The sequence below is a fragment of the Pinus tabuliformis genome, chromosome 4_2, assembly GCF_031772625.1.
Source record: "Pinus tabuliformis cultivar Carrire ecotype Pingquan chromosome 4_2, CPIR1, whole genome shotgun sequence".
Classification (NCBI taxonomy): Eukaryota; Viridiplantae; Streptophyta; class Pinopsida; order Pinales; family Pinaceae; genus Pinus; species Pinus tabuliformis.
This window is the reverse complement of record NC_142304.1, coordinates 759170734-759185604: the sequence shown is the minus strand read 5'-3', so window position 1 is coordinate 759185604 and position 14871 is coordinate 759170734.

Here is a 14871-nt window from a genome sequence, read left to right as displayed (position 1 = left end):
GGCATCTAGACTGACCAATATGTCAGTTTTTGGGTGAAGTTTCAGTTTCTTACTTCTCAGCAACTAAGTTGCAGTGCAACAGTTAGTAGTGGTAGTGTTATGAGCAACATGATGCAGCATTTTGAGAGGGAGATGTAGTACAAATGTAACAATGACAATGGAAGTGTAATGGGTATTAGTACAGGTTGCATCAATGTAGTGGATGAAGGGAATCAAACCAAGCATCAAAAGCACAGAGGGCCGATGTGGTGGATTAATGTAGTAATTATGTTGGGAAGTGTTACTAGAGCACATTCATCGCTAAGAGGGAGTGTTGATTTTGGGTAGAATAGGATGTGCTCTAGCTCCAAAATTTTGTGGAGGGGCTAGAAAACATGAGATCTCCAAGACCCATAAATTGTTTGGAGAAATTCCACTCAGATGAGGAGTTATTAAAATAGTTAACATTTTTAATAGGTTCCTAAGTCTAAACTTAGGAAAATAAAAATATTAATGGGTATTAATAAGAATATGAGAGAGAAACTTCTAAGTGATGAGGATCAAGTCTATTTTAATCTTAACCATTGATTAGGGACTTAATCTCAGCTACTGGTTCATCAACAGGAAAAGTATAAGGGGAGGCTTGAGGGTCAGTTGGAGATATACCAAGTTATCAGTCAGTTCGATGATTATGGGGCAAGGTTTGCTGAGAAAATCGAATAGGTGATCTGAATTGCAATGAGAGTGGCATAAGCAGAGATTTGGATCGGAAAGAAGTTCTGAGCCAAAGAGTACCAGGCAGAGACGCAAAAATAGCATCAGAGAAATAACGCAGAAGCCTACGTAGCCCAAGAGGGGCTCATGCAGGCCAAGAAGGTCTCTTGCAGTGGCAGTGCAAGATATTCATCAGAAGTTCAAGATTTTGCTATAGAAGCGAAGTTATGAGCTAGGAGGGCTAAACAACAGTCTTCCTCCAGCAAATCGATCCAGCATAAGGGGTGGTACAGTCTCCTAGAGTCAATACGCTAACCCAAGCAGGGATTGCGTTGGGATTTCACAGTGCTTGCTGGAGTCAGGCCACTTAGTGGATCAATTCTGACTTAGAGAACGAGGTAAACCCTCGTATGTATTTATTTCTGCCAAGATTTCTCTTAAAGGTTAGCGGTGTGAGAGGAAACCTGTTGTACTCAGATTCTGCTTCCTTAATAATAAAAACACTCTATCTGTTGCACAAGTTTTCCTACATTGGGTTTTTCTGGGGACGTGTTCTCCAAAAATAATGGTGTCCCTTATGTGTTTGTCTCATCTATTATTTCCGTTTATGATCTGTATGTCAATGTAGTCTGCAGTAGTGTTTTTCATCACTGTTTATAAATTAAATAACTTGTTGAATTTAACAACAAGTAGGAGATGTTAAACTAGTGATTGCAGTAGAATTTCTGATGTGTAGATTCAGAAATTTTCACAGTACATGGGCAGTGGAGCTTCATTTCATATGACCAATGATAACGAGCTCTTTAGTAACTTGGAGGAGAAGGATCTCCAAATGCATATCGAGATGGGTGATTATGGCAGGTATAACGCAACCAAGATCAATACGATTACCTTTCAGAGGGAGTTTGGTTCTCCCCTAAATTTGCGAGATGTTATGTATGTTCCGGGTTTGAAGAAGAAATTGGTTTACGTTGCCATGTTGGAGGATAGAGGCTATGATGTTATATTTAGTGAGGGAATGATGTTCCTTCATCACATAGCCACAAGAGAGGTGAAGCGGATAAGGTTTCGATTGAAGAACCTCTACAAATTGGAGGGAGAACACTGCGTTGCTTTCAGCCCTAAAGCAGTGAAGGTGCAGAGCTGAGACATCAATGAGTTGTGGCACATGAGATTAGGTCACTTGCATCATGGCGCTTTGAAGATATTGCAGAATATTTCTACAGGGCTTCCCAAGGGTACACTAGAGTAGAGAGATACATGCAAAGTGTGTACATTGGGGAAGTACACCCAATATTCCTTTCATGACAAAGACTGTAAAGCACAGGTGATCCTTGATCGAGTTCACTCAGATGTGTGTGGACTGTTCTCGACAACATCCACGGGAAAGCACATGTATTATGTTATATTTGTTGATGATTTTTCTCGTAAGTGTTGCATTTTTTTCATGCATAAGAAAGATTATACGTTCACAAAGTTTTGTGAATTTAAAGCACTTGTCGAGAAAGATACTGGAATGAAAGTTAAAGCTCTCAAAAATGACAACGGTGGATAGTATGTGTCGAATGAGTTCAATCACCTCTTTGAATTAGAAGGCATTCGACGAGAGTTAATAACACCTCATAACCCATGGTAGAATGGTGTGGCTAAAAGGAAGAACATAACTATTGTGGGAGTGGCACGAACAATGTTGCATGATGAGGGCCTACCATTACACTTGTGGGATGAAGCATGCATCACAACTGTTTAATTGCAAAACAGAAGCCCTCGTCGAATTCTCGAGATGAGTACACCAGGAGAAGCTTTTTTAGGGAATAAATCATATGTGGCACAGTTCAGGATCTTTGGTTCATCAATATACTGCCATGTTACCAAATATGTATGGAAAAAGCTAGAGCCAACAACAGAGTTGGAAATATTTGTGGTTTACACTGATACACGTCACAACTATCGGGTGTACTTGCCAACCAACAGGATGATGGTGGTTTGCAGAGATGTGAAGTTTGATGAAGAGAAGGCTATGAGATGTTCCCTTGAGAGGGAGATTCAACTACGTGCAGATGAGGTGCTTTTAGCTCCAAAGGAGGAACCCCAGGATGATGTGGAGCAGCCACATCTAGACGAGTAGGGAGTGGAAACACCCACTCATGCAGTCTTCTAGACATGGGAGAAAGTGCACCAGGGAGGCTAACAAGTTATTGCACGATGCAGTGCAGGCGGAGGAGGTCACCAGAGAGGAACACTGGCTACATGGCTCTGATGAGCGAGAGTGTAGAGATTGAGCCATCCTCTTTTGAGGAAGAAGTGCAACAACTAGTTTGGGTTGATTCCATGGTTAAGGAGTATGACTCCATTATTAAGAAAAATGTTTGGGAAGTGGTCCCAATATTGGAAGACAAGTCAGTGGTGAGTTCCAGATGGATTTACAAGGTAAAGCAAGCAACCGCTGGTAGTATGGAGAAACACAAGGCCAAGTTTGTGGCCAGAGCGTTCTCTCAGGTGGAGGGGATTGATTACAATGAGACTTTTACTCTTATAGCAAGGTAATCATCAATCATATCCATTCTAGCACTGTGAAAGATGGGATGGAAAATACATCAGATGGATGTAAAGACAACATTCCTCAACAACATGATTGAGGAATAGGTGTATATTGAGCAGCCTGAATGATTTGAGACCTTCAACAAAGAGATGCATGTGTGCAGACTCAAGCGAGCATTGTATGGATTTAAACAAGCACCCCGTGCTTGGTACACCAGGATCAATAACTATTTCAGAAGGTTGGGCTTCACCAAAAGAGAACCAGATGCGAACCTTTACCATATTGTGGTTGAAGGTAAATTGGTTATTATTGTTTTATATGTTGATGATTTGATTCTGACAAGTGATGATAAGATGATCAAGTCTTGCAAAGAGGATCTTGCAAGGGAGTTCAAAATGAAGGACTTGGGGCTCATACACTACTTTCTGGGATGGAAGTATGAGAAGGAGATGAGGAAATATTTGTTTCTTAGGGCAAGTATGCCAATGAGATATTGAAGAAGTTCCACATGGAGAGCAGTAAACCCATGGAGACTCCTCTAGCTGGTAATTAGAGGAAGGAGGATGCTACCTCCGGTGAAGTAGTGGAGGCTACTATTTATGGGCAACTTGTGGGTTCACTTAGTAAATTCGAGTTGGAAGTCTATCTAGAGTCATGTAGAGTGATTCCTAAATCTTAGGGGCCCAGGTTGAGTTCTTTTGAGTTGTAATTAATTAACTTAGTCTAACTGAGTTGTAGTCAATTAAACTAGTTCAAACAGTTGGAGGAACTAGTAGGAGGTCTAGTAGTTGGGATCAACTTTAGTGCAGGTTCACTGCTCCACGATTTAACTGGTGATTCACTCATAAATAACTCATACATGTCAGTTTGGAGGAAGACCCAATTGAGATTAGAGTTCAGGGACAATGTACTATTGGTTGTATAATTTTCTGAGTTGTACAGATGGTGCATGCAATCAGTAGAAGGCATATGATTGATTGTGCAATTATGAGTGGGGAATTTCCCAATTAAAGACGGGCTAACTCTCTCAAGAATTGTGCAAGGAAGTAGGGGCTTGGTAGGTAGCAAAATTGGCTAAGTGTTGGCTTGAGCTTGTTTGTAGAGTAGAGAGATAGATTTTACTTGTGTAGGGATTGTTTGAGTTGAACAAGCATTGTATTTTTTTCTTAGATCTTCTGGTTGATGCAATATAGATAGTCGTGGTTTTGAGCAATTGCTTTCGCCATAAAAATATTTTGTTATGTGCAATTGAAATTCTTCCTTTTATGCTTAGTGTTTTCATCGATCAATTTTGGTTTCCGCTGATGAGTAGAGTAGATTATTGTCTTATGTTTTAACATATCACGTAAGCTGTTGAATCTACAAGTAAAAATCTACAATCTGAACCATGGACCTCTCTGCAATGAGTGGAGGCACACTGACACCATTGGAGTTGTTGCTACTCAGAGACTCACATCTCATGTGACAATAGTCCAATGCGAGTGAGAACGTGCAAGAGTTCGTTGTTCCAACAACTTCAAAGGACTAAAGAAGCATGAAATAAGATGTCATGGATATAATAAGGTACAAAGTACCTCACAGACATCGATCAAGGAGGGAAGTTTGGAGTTGGTGAAGTAGGTAGACACATGACGTGGAAGGCGTTTGTTTATGCCCTAACAGATTTAACGAGGTCTAACTTGAAATACTACATAATTCCATGCATAATTATTATCAAATACTAAGATGACTTCACACCTCATATCCCAAAGTCCTGCCCTAGTGACACTGAGATGTCATCCCCTAAAAAATACAAAACTTATCTTCAACATTATAAATGGAAAAAAATTATGCAAAACTTTTAATATAATGTAAACTAATAGTAATACATCGATCTTATATATCATTACTCCATAATAACATAAAAATTTGAAAATTCTTAAAAATTAAAAATTGAAAACCCTTTAAAATAAAAATTCAGAACTCTTTTAAAATATATATATATATATATATATATATACATTCTTAATTAAATAAAAGTTTACCTAACTTGTCATACAATATAATGAATCATATTTGTGTATTAGAATCAAACATTACATCATTAAATAAAAAAGAAATAAAAGTGTGAAAGGACAGACAATTGGAAATAAATTGTACGTGCCACCACCTATCCAACATGTTCATAACTCCTTTTTCATCATTACAAATGCACCTTCCGTCCCTCTAGAGTTGACAAAATGGGTATTTTTACTTTATGTCATTTAAAAACAATATCCATTTTCTCACTCTACCTCCAATTATGACACGAGTGATATTACACAAAGAATGAGATATTTTCCATTGCATCATCCATGACATCATGAAATGAATTATTATTGTCAACACTTGTGAACGGTAATGATGTCATCTCTATGGATATAATGCATCACCATTGAATTTGTTTTTTCATAAAATCTCTATTTTTATATTTAATGTGATTCTGAATTTTTTAGAAAGGAGTTGTCTCAGTGAATTTTTTTGGAAGATTTTTTAATTGTTTTTTTGGGGTTTTGGTTATTTTTTCTAAAATCTGATAGAAATTTATTGAAATGACGGGTTTGATAGATTCGTTTTTTCATAAAATCTCTATTTTTATATTTAATGTGGTTATGAATTTTTGAAAAAGGAGTTGTTTCAGTGAAATTTTTTGGAAGATTTTTTAATGGTTTTTTTTGGGTGTTTTGGTTAATTTTTCTAAAATCTGATAGAAATTTATTGAAATGACAGGTTTGATAGATAACCTTTGCACAATCAAAGTGCCCTAAGTGAGTTTTGAAGGTATTGAATCCATCTAGAATAAAAAAACCAATTTATATAACACAAATCAAAATTTCACTTTAAAATTTTCCTCAAATTCCAACACCAAAAAATTTAAGCGTTACATAGTCAATTAAAACCAAAAGACTAATTTCTTGGTGTACAAACTACCGTGGTCAGGAATATGCCGTTCGTATTTCAGTTACATTATTTTAGTCAATTAAAACCAGAAAACTAATTTCTTGGTGTACAAACTACGGTGGTCAGCAATATGCCGTTCGTATTTCAATTTCCGTAATTGATTAGAGTTTGGATAAATATCGTTTTCAAACCACGTGCTCCCCATCGAATTCTACCCACCTTTTTAGACCACTTTTCCCACCTCTACAAAATCTGAGTTGCTGTACAAGTTCCATATCAAATTCAGAAGCTTGGCACCCAAGTAATTAGAGGGACTTCTAGTCATCAAGGTCAAAGGTTTGGTCCCCAAGCAATGAGAAGGGTTTTTTTATATATTTAAGATTTATAAGGTTTATTAAAGATTTGGTCCCCAAGCAATTAGAAGGATTTTTTATATATTTAAGATTTATATTGTGTATTTGATAAATCATTTTCAGTTGGATGACACATTAAGGTTGGTTAACAAGTAACAAAACATAAGATCGTGGAGCATTGACTATGTGCATAGGGAGGAGTAATTAAAAGTAAAAACATGGGAGTGACCATAGCATTGACTATGTGAATAGGGAGGAGTAATCAAAAGTAAAAATATGGGGTGACCCAAAAGGATAAAAAAAATAAAAATATGTAAATGACCAATAATTTAAAAGAAAAAAGCAAGAGCATGTAAATGTTCGGATCATAAGGCATTGGTCATGGAATTTTTAAAGCACATGTTGAATGCGAAAAAGGTAAAAGGATTTGTCCTATTTTGACACTTTTGGTTCTATTCGATTTTTATTTTTGTGTAGGGAAAGCTTCGAATTATTTGGTCAAATGCCTTGTTTTTTTTTGTTGTATGTGTATATATTTTTATTGTTATATTATTATGTAAATTATAAAATTTTATTGTATTTTTTCATTATAATTGTAACTTTATATTTTATGTACCAAGGAACCTTAATCTTAAGATCATCACATTTTATATTTTGTATTCAATTTATTGTAAAAAAAACTTCCTACTTAAAATACATTATATTAATTGATTTTTATTATTTTTAAAATAATTAAACCATTACACCATCCCATCAACATCAAAAATATGAAACTTTTATTAAATGTATTTTTTACAGTTTTTATACATCAAAAATATGAAACTTTTATTAAATGTATTTTTTTACAGTTTTTATGTTATATAGAAACATATTTATCATAATAATCTATTTTAGAGTGTATATTAGCAACAACTTTTTGGAATCCCAATAAAACTTTTATTAAATGTATTTTTTACAGTTTTTATGTTATATAGAAACATATTTATCATAATAATCTATTTTAGAGTATATTAGCAACAACTTTTTGGAATCCTAATAAAATATGGACTAGAATTCTCTATTTCCAACCTATATTATGTATTTTGAAATGCTTGCTTTCTTATAAGACAATCCTCTTTTTTGTCACCTCATTGTTTAACGTAGTTACACCTTTTTCTAATACAAATTTTATCAATTTCTATTAAAAAAATTAAGGAATTTAATAACCAATTAATTTGCTTTAATATTTTATTCATATAATTGAAAAGTAATTATAGAAATTTATTTATTTATTTATATTTGTTTTTAAAGAGTGTTATTAATATTACATAATTTGTCTTAATTTATGTATAAGAAAGAAAGTCTAAAAGAGTGTTTTTCATATTATACTTTCTCAATATCATGGAGATTACAAATTCTTGCTTCCCTTGGCATTTTAGGTCTTGTCTAACACCTTGTTTTCATTATGAATGGCTAAAGAGTTTGTTCTTATTCTAATAATGCTATATTTTTTTTAGTTAAAAAAGTTATATTTTTTAATTGAAAAAGTAATAAAAGATAGTTATTATATTCTATTTTGGGTTTAATAGTCTTTTTATAATATTAATGCTTTCTTATGCTCTATTTCTTTATGGCACGATAATTTCTCTTCAAATCTAATTGTGATAGTACTTCTGTTGTGATCCATATTTTAAAGAGCCATATCTTCTTGAATCCTCAAGTAGTTTATCTCATAAACAACATTCATATATCATTCTCTTAAGGTTCAAATGGCTTTTGTTAGAACTTGAAGCAATAATAAGAAGCCTTTTATTATTTATATCAATTATCTTATACTTGTAAATTAGGTATCTAATTATAAATTTATTCTTAATAAATAAAAATTCATCTTAAATAGAGGTAAAATAAAATTATCATTCTTAATTTTAAAATTATAAATTAATTTAATGTATTTGAATTTACTTCTTTTTTATATAACTTCACAAATATAAACAATAATTAAAAAAAAATCTACACATCTTCATCACAATGTACATCTCTAACAAATACTTACTCTTATTTATTTAAATTTAGTTGTGAAATCAAAACAAATCATCAACCGCAACAATAATATAATGTGAAATGAAATCACAATGAATGATAGAGGAAATGAATTTTAACATAAATAAATTCACATCTGAAGGGAGATCGACAATAATATAATGTGAAATGAAATCACAATGAATGATAGAGGAAATGAATTTTAACATAAATAAATTCACATCTGAAGGGAGATCGCACCTGGCAGGCCTAGGCCACACCAACCTTTAATATGATTGGATTTTTACCCACGAAATTTTGAACAGATGACCTTCACATCACATAATCACTTAACAATACACCTCATCATGGTCCATTCTACCTCAATAAACTTTACCAAAAATATTTTAATAATATACATATTTACAATAAATTCAAAACCATATAAGCTTACCTAAAATAAAAATATACTCTTATAATAAACATTAATTTATTTCATTAATATCAATATCCAACCATTTTTAAATCAAATCATTTATGAGTTGAAGCACATTTTCCCATAGTCTGTCAGAGAGCATTATCTCAACAATATTCACCGTCTCACCTCTAAGGAAACATCATAATGATAATTGTCAAATCATTTATGAGATGAAGCACATTTTCCCATTGTCCCCTCGAGAGCATTATCTCAGCGTTAATTCATCATCTCACCGAGGAAACACTAATATAATTGTCAACATGTGTGAAGTATGGCAATCTCACCTCTATTTAGGATCAGAAAGATACAAAACTTTAATTAGATCAAAGATTTGGAAATTCACAAAATAAGTTTTTTTAATCATAGTTAATAAAATTAAAGTTAACACAATTTGTCTTTACCAGAAAGAAGATAAACATAAGTGGTAAGCTGAGTAGGTCTGAAAAAAATTGGTAATTTATTTATTATTATTATTATTATTTTTATAAATAAAAATAAAATAAAATAACTAATATTTTTAATGTAATTAAAAAATTGTATAATATATATCTTGATAAGTGGAGGAATAAGGTTTGACTGGCGTATACCGGTGTGAACGAGATTTGCGTGCATGATAATAGGTGGCAATAGGACAGGATATTTGGTGAAGGAAGTTAGGAAGCATCGAGAAGCGAGGATCGTGATATAAACTTGGGGTGGCAGTTTGGTTTCACTGTTTTGCGGTTTCAGGGCGTGGGAGATAGAGTGGGTGGTAGAAATGACATAGAGTATGCATAAGCCGCCAACCTATGCATGCTCAACTACTTGATTATTTCATTCTATGCTAGTGCAGTCGGTTGGTGGGGAGCTCAGGGTGGTCTTGTGGAGAAGCCAAGGCGCATAATTTAGGACCTGGGGATGGAGGTCGTTGGAGGGTAATCTTCCTCTGGTTCGAGTTGTCTGGGGTCGATTTCTTATTGGTACGGGTGAGGGAGTTCCTGGTGGACGAATTCTGATACTTGCGAAGGACACTGGGTAAGTTCTGTCTTGTGGTTTCATGTCTATAAGAGTTTATTTTCTATTCCAATCCCGGGAGCATTTTTTTTGGGTTTAACCTCACCTTTCCTTCCGAGGGGTGTGGTGAATTAGGCGATTCCCGACCCTTGGAAGCATTGGTTTTTACATTCTGGATGTTGTGTGGTGAAATTTGGGAAATTTATTCTCTGTGGGGTCTGCTATAATTTGGAATGTCACCCTTTAGGTGCTAATGCAAATTTAGCACTTGACCAATGGTGGTTGAGTCGAAGTTTAGTGTTGGTGCCTTGGGAGCCTGTGGGGGTTAGTATTGCTTTTTCTCGCAATATGGGTCATTGGTGTGGTGCTTTGTAAAAAGGATTTTGTGCTTGCAGTACAACTGAGTCTTTTTCTTAGCATCTTGGTGCACCTGTGGAAATGCTCAACAAGGTCAAGCTCGAAGAGGGCTGGGGCTACGTAGATAACAAGTGGGACTCAGAGGACAAGTAGGAATAGTGATTGATGATGGGGGTGTGGGGAAAAGTTTGAGGGGGAGTTGGCTCAAGATCAGGCCCCTCTCAATCGGTCTTGTGGACCAGCCTCCTTCCCTGGAATCTCTCGGCTTACAAATGAGGAGTATCATGGTAGTGTTGGAGGACATGAGGCGACAATGACATGATAACCACAACAAAGTCATCGCTTTCATGAACAATCGACAACAAAACCTATGGGACATCCTCAACCACTTGGGTTCCATAATAAGGAGCTAGAGATGCACTAATCACTGCCTAGATTAGATGGAGGGTCGTCTCGTTCACATTGAATTTCATGTTCATGGTGACCCTCGTCCTCTGAATGCACCTAGTGTAGGTCATGTACTATATTTCCCTCATGTTTCTTGATGGATATTTGCTTCCTTCTCATTCTCTTTGTGTTTTAGGCCTTATAATCTTTTTTCTTCTAGCTACTTTGTAAAGCTTGGTGATATGTTATTAATTTTTGTTTTTCTCTCCTCGCCAACAGATTTGGTCGAAGTGAGGTCAAGAGAGCAAGGGCTTTCATGTTTATCCACTATAAAATTTTGATGAATTAATAGGAAGCTTTTGATCGACAAAAATAAATAAATTGGATAATATATATGTGTGTGTTAGTAAGCTCAGGATCTTATATTATATTAAAAAATATGTATAATACATAATATATAGGTGTTCTGATTAGATTTGGCTTTCCAAAATATAAATCAAGTGAAAAAGTCTGATCAAGGATTAAGCTAAAATGTATAAAAAACCATAGAAAAGATGCATACGACCATGCTCCTTGAGTGTTGAGAAATGGCAACAAGAGAGTCCAGTTTAATTTGTCCTTGAATTAAAATGGAAATTAAATTCAAATTCTATTCTCATAGCAACTTAAAATAGTTAAATTAAGTTTATTAAATTTACTTAACTTAGGAATTTCGAGTTGGAAGTCTTTTGGGAGTCACGTGTATGTTCTCCCTGCTTTGTAGGAGTCCAGTATGAGTTAATTGTGAGTTGTAAAATAGAAGACGCAGCTTCATGATTCAGTTCAGTTAAATTAGTTCTCAAACTGATTGAGAGAACTAATAGTGAGTTCATTGTCATTGGTGTCACTAATGAACTCTGCCGCTGCTACTCTAGTTAATTGAATATTTACTCATCAAAAACTCATGCATGTCGATTCTGAGAAAGACCCGGTTGAGACTAGAGTGCAGAGATAGTGTAATATTTGTTTTATATTTTTCCGAGTTGCAGTGATAGTGCATGCATTCAGGAACCGATCCTTAAGGGATTATGCATTTTTTACAAGCTTTATTTCCCTTTAAATACAAGCTATCCTCCATAGGAATTAAACATTGGAATAGAGACTTGGAGAGCTTGTGAAGAGGCTAAGCTTTGGCCTTGAGCTTTCTTATGAGTTGGAGATTGAATTTGCTGAGTGATGGGATTGTTCTTGACAGAAAAAGCATTGTAATTTCATCTTGAATTTCGAGATTAATAGAAAACAGATAGTGGGGTTTTGAGGTGTGGCTTTCCCCGGATATTTATTGTGTTATGTGCCTTTGATTCTCTTCCTCTATTGATTATTGTTTGCTTGATGTTTATGGGCTTCTGTTGTAAAGAGTAGAAGTAGATTCTTGTCTCTTGCTTTAGCAAATTGCATTAGCTTGTGGATCTACAAGATTTTCTACATGGTATCAGAGCAAGATTATTTTTTTGGGCCGAGAGTTTTCAGAGCAGATATGAAAATTTCTATGAAATTTTTTCAAAAGAAAATAGAAAATCTAGATTCCTTGGGGAAATATCACCAAATTCAAAAAAAAAATTGACTGAATCAGAGTTCGGATGAGGGAGATATCGTTGCTTTAAAATCAACTCTCTAGAGGAGATTTCGAAGTTTTGAGTTTCTGGGTTACACGGGAACTTCGAATTTGCAATACATACTTTAGGATCAGCAAATGGCATTCCATGGGTTGAGACTTGAGTATGCCTTGGAAGGAAGCTCGAATTTCATAGCTTGGAGGGACAAGATGGAGATTGTGCTAGAGGACAATGGCTTGAAGGAATTTGTTGAACAAGCAATTCTTAAGCTAGTAGCTACTGACGCACAAAACTTGGCCAAGTGGAACAAGTGTGTGGCGAAGGCAAGGTAGATAATCCTTGAGGGAGTTCAAGATCATATTGTCTCGATTCTCCGTGGAAAGGAAACCCAGCATGCTATGTGGAAAACATTGACGGACTTGTATCAGAATAGAAGTGATCAAAGGAAGTTGGCACTGAAGGATAAACTTCGTAAAATCAATATGGAGAAAGGCGAGATGATTCCAAAGTACTTGAACAAGTTCACTCAATGTCGGGATGAACTTGGAAGTGTTGGAATTATAGTTTCCGAGGAGGATATGGTGAGCCTTTCTCTTCTTGGACTCCCAAAGAGTTGGCATAGTTATCAGGGCTCCATCAATGGTCGGGAGAAGTTGCCAGATTTGGAACGACTATGGGCAGATTTGATGCAGGATGATATCAGGAGGGACACCAGGGATGGCTCTTCATCAAAGACTGATGATGAAGAGAGCTGTTCCTTAGCGATTAAGGCGAGGAAGGGGAAAGGTAAAATTTCCCATTCCAAATGAGATTCTGATCATGGAGGTAAGAAGAAGGACATGTCGAAAGTTAAATGCTTTCATTGTCACAAGATGGGACACTTTGCTACAAATTGTCCATTGAAGAAGTCCAAGGAGAAGTCCTTAGGAGGAGCGGCGGGTGAGGCTTTGGCCTCACAATTCGAATCAGACTTTTCCCTCATTGCATGCATGGTGTCTTCAATGATGGGAACTGGTTGGTACTGATCCAAATGGATCCTAGAATACTCTCTAAGTCTTTAAAAATAATTCAAAAGATCAAAACTATCGCATAAGGAAAACCTATGGAAAAGTTAGATTACACTATTGGGAGGCAAAAACACGAAGAAAACAGTGGAAAACAGGCTTATCGGCGGTCAAAGGAATGATGCACAGGAGCTGTCGGATCTGGCCAATCAACGGTCCAGATCCGATTGGCAAATCGCAATCGACAAAGGCTATCGGAGGCTATCGGAGGTGGCTATATGGGGAGTGCGATAACGGGCAAAGCGATCAAACGAGAGTCGTTGATCTATGCGTGCAGATCAATGGTCCAGAGTGAATCGCACTATCCGCGTCGCTAATATATATATATATATATACACACACACACACACACACACACACACACACACACACACACACACACACACACACACACACACATATATATATATATATATACATATATATATATATACATATACATATATATACATATACATATATATATATATATATATATATATATATATATATATATATATATATATATATCTATACATATATATATATACATATATATATACATATATATATACATATATATATATATATACACACACATATATACATATAAGATCAACGACATGTGATTGCGATATCGCAATATCGCATCGGAGCTATGCATAGGAGCGGGGCCGATTATGACTAAGACTGCGATAGACTGGACCCGATAAAAATATAAACGCTATTTCATAAGATTTGAGATCCGTCAAATGGAATTTTTAATGTATTTTCATGTATTTTGTTTATTAAACGAAATACAAGGGGAGCGTCGATGCGATGAAAAGTGGACCCGAAAGGGTTGGGGAATGAAAATGAATAATATTTCAAATCCGCCCAAAGCCATTTTTACGGGATTTTTTAGTGTTTTAACGTATTTTCCAAATGTAAAGGAAATCCATGAAACAAGTGGGATTTTGGGAGGAGCAAAGCGGTAAGTGGTTTGGGCTAGGCTCCACCTGAGCCCATACATTGGTTGCCACATGTCTAGGCCGAGGAGAGAGAAAACCATCCTCATCGGGTAGTTCACCTCCGTACAGAAGGGATGCCCGAAATAGACCACAGCCGTTGGATCTGGATCTCCCAAATCAACGGTGGAGATGTGATATCACTGCAAAGGTGGACCCGATAGGAGTTATAAAGCAGATTCATGATATTTCAAATCCGATGAACAATGTTTTGGAGGATTCTTCATGTTTTTGCAGTGTTTCTCTGTGTTAACAGAAAACGACCAATTTTGGGATTTCAAAGGCCCAATGACCCATTTCGTTACAGTACAGGTGGCCACCATCCCTGAAAGCATTTAGCAATGATTGCTAATGCTCAGAGGGGGATCTAATCGGATAGATGTTGGGAAGCGAGAGAGCTGGAGAAGGAGAATGAATAGACAATGCAGATTGGCTTTAAAAGCCACAGACCGACAGAAACAAAGGCAGGCAGTATTGAAGGCAGTGCTGAGACAGAGCAACAGAGA